Here is a 3,235-nt window from a genome sequence, read left to right on the forward strand (position 1 = left end):
GCTTAAAGGGACAGGACCTGGTTGGGGGCGGTGCTGTGAACCAGCCGGCTGACCCAGGAGCTCTGCAGGGGGCCCAGGGTCAGGGAGGGCAGAGGTTCTGGGGGCACCAGGCCTATGTCCACCCTCAACAGTCTTTACCTCCAGCCTGTTCCTGGCACACGGCTCCCACGGCGAGACCTGCTTAGGAGGCTGAACAACCTTTGTGGTGGTATTTGCAGACCTGCTGTGTGCTGCTGGGTCAGTTGGGGTCTGGCAGAGCATCCCTGCCCTCCATCCTTCCCACCCTCCCCCTCTCAAGGGCCGCCTCTGCTGGTGACAGCTGGGCGGTGGGGCATCCCGACAGGGCTGCTGTGTCCCAAAGGAGCTGGTGCACGGGTGGGAGGTGAGCCCTGCCACCTTCTCCCTGGGGTTCCTGCAGCCTCCAGGGCCCTGCTGCCTGCCCACGGGGGCGCTGGGAACAGTGCAGTCTCTCGCTCTCACACCCTCCAGCCCAGCTCACACGCACACACACTCGCACACGCGCACACACGCACACATACACGTGCGTGCAAACTCACATGTATGCACACACATGAACACATGCATGCACACACACACACGCATGCACAAACGCGCACACGCACACATGCGTGCGCGCGCGCACACACACACACACACACACACACACACCCTGCCCCGACCAGGCCTCCCTCCCTCCCATCTCTGTTTTATCTGTGTCTAACTTGCCTGGGGGAGAACCTTCATAAAATCCACAAACCAAAACAAAGTCCCCATCGCTCTGCCTCTGCCCTGGATGCCACCATGAGATCTTGTGATGTGTATTCCTGCCAGCCTGTAACCTGTGAGTGTTTTACAGGGGGTTTTGTTTTCAAATCGTTACATGAAATTGAGCGTGGCTGATTTTAACTCATCTCTAGAAAGGCTGCATTGGAAAGAAGAGCATCTGGGGGGACAGTCCACATGCTGTCCGGATCTGTGGGCGGCCGGGTCAGCGCCTCAGCAACTTGGGCAGCTTGGGGCTTTCTCTGCCAGCCAGCTGGACCTGGGCAGGGTCAGCCGGTGGGGAGCAGACGTGCCTAAAGCTCTGGAGTCCCTGAGATGGGGGATGGAGTCAGAGTCCCAGAGGTCGGGGATGAAGTCTCTGAGGTCAGGGATGGAGTCCCTGAGGTCGGGGATGGAGTCAGAGTCCCTGAGGTCGGGGACGGGATCCCTGAGGTGAGAGACAGGGTCCCTGAGGCCGGGGACGGGGTCCCTGAGGTCGGGGACGGGGTCGCATGGTGGCACAGCCTCTTCTGCCCGATGCTTTCACCCCTTACCTGCCTTGTTCACACTGGGCCAAGTTTGCAGTCGGCCAGACCCACCAGTAGCTGCCCTCATGCTTTGTCTTTGCATCTCTGCTCCCCGCCACCGAGTGCTCCCTTCCAGGCACTGGACTCCGCAGCGCGCCCTGGGCCTGCCTCGGTCCCATCACTGGTCGCACGGTGCTGGACTGGCCGGTCACTGGCCCGTTCCCTGCACGGGCCGTGCGCCCAGAAGGTGCTCGGCACCCCTGTGAGAGCGAGCGCGGTGGACCGGGCCTTATGCCGGGAGCCCCAAGGAGGATCTGGGAGAAAGCTGCCAGGGGGCTGCCTGGAGGAGGCAGGGCTTGAGCTGTGCCTGGGACGGGCCGGAGCATCGACGTGGGGAGGGCTCAGGAGAGGTGCGGGTGGGAGGAGGCACAGACAGCGGGTGATGGAGCAGGGGGCAGGTGGCCCCACTGGGGGGGCGACACCTGGCATTGCCTGCTCCAGTGCAGAGCAGAGGTGGGCACGAGCCTAGGCTAAAGAATATCCATGCCTAGTGCCAAGCCCTCCCCTGCCTGGGTCGTCCGGGAACCTTGGGGACATAGGGATTGCCTGGTAGGGGAGAACCTTGTGAGACCACAGAACCTGAAGTGGCCCCTCTGCCTTGAAGGCAGACATGAATGCAGGTTCCCAGCGCCCTTTGACGAGGCCACAGAGCTAGGCTCAGCCCCCACGGGCCAGCTGGCCAGTAGCTTCTCCTCCAGAATTTTGGGGACCATTAGCAATCCACACGGAAATAAGTGTGCTGGGCACCTGCGTGTGCTGGGGGCTGCAGAGCCCTGGCCTGGGTGGGCCCCAGGTCCGTGACCACGACCTCTGAACCTGAGATACCACCCCTCCACCGGGCTTTGCCTCTGCAGGGGGCAGGCCCCTGGCGCCCGCAGTTTGATCATCAAGGAGCCGAGAGTGGGGCACATCCCAGCTAGGCTCCGGCCACCCTGGACAGGCAGCCTTTGATTCAGCCTGACCGTGGGAGGCTGGGCCCTGAATGGTCAGTGACCACGGGCTGATTGAGAGGCAGACATCACAGGATCAGTGGGGTGGGCCCTCCTCGCCTCCCCTGACCACAGAGCCCAAGACAAGCTCTCTTCTGGGCCCCGAGTCCCAGTCAGGCTTTAAACACAGTCAGGGCCTTGAGTTGGGGGTCCGGCGGGGACGGGGTCCCTAAGGACAGGGAGACCTGTGGCCCCATCCAGAGCCTGGCTCTCCTCCAGCGGAGTTTCCATGTTTCCACCTTTGGGACGGAACCAATGACCGCTGCCCTGGCCGCCCCCTGGACAGCAGGGGAGATGAGTCCGGCTGTGGGTGGGGACCTCACTTGTCCACAGAGGCTTCCGAGGCCCCAGCCGTGGGCCTGCACTCCTTCCCGTCCCTTTGGACAGTCAGGAAAAACCAGATTTTCTCTAGATCCTGGTGCCGGTCACTTCCCAGAGACCCTCAGCTGCGGAGCTGGGCTTTATGGGCTGAGCCCTCTTTGCTCAGCACCTTCAGGGAGCCTTAAGGTTTGCAAGTCACGGCCTGTTCCACAGGTCTCTGGGGCGGGCAGGGGTGGAGAGGCCCAGAGACTAAGCGATTTACCTAAAGCCACACAGCTGGAGCCCAGCCCGGTGCTCCTTTCGGGCCCTGGGAGCCTCTTACAAGCAGTGCTGAGCAGCACGGGCTCCAGATAACCCTGCAGTCTAGTGGGGGACCTGGGAGACCCCAGCACATACGCCCACAGGGCGACCAAAGGGGGAGTGGGTCTTGTGCCATCCCCACGCCTCAGGCCCGTGGTCCCAGCAGGCGGCTGCTGATGGCAGCAGAAATCTGAGCCGGTGAAGGCTCCGGGGAAGATCGCGAGCTGCCTGGCAAGCCGTCCTGGGGCGGGGCCAAGCTCGACACACACCGAGGGG

The 3,235-nt window shown here is 62.8% G+C and overlaps 1 protein-coding gene across 1 annotated transcript in view; it reads left to right on the forward strand.

Annotated features, from left to right (window-relative positions):
• LOC104983729 (serine protease HTRA3-like) overlaps positions 1-3,235 on the forward strand; it is a gene marked incomplete at its 5' end in the record, with an annotated part of 16,470 nt that overhangs the window by 9,519 nt on the left and 3,716 nt on the right. The gene's annotated exons all lie outside the window — the stretch shown is intronic.

The sequence above is a fragment of the Bison bison genome, unplaced genomic scaffold (assembly GCF_000754665.1).
Source record: "Bison bison bison isolate TAMUID 2011002044 unplaced genomic scaffold, Bison_UMD1.0 scf7180017845290, whole genome shotgun sequence".
NCBI classification, from domain to species: Eukaryota; Metazoa; Chordata; class Mammalia; order Artiodactyla; family Bovidae; genus Bison; species Bison bison.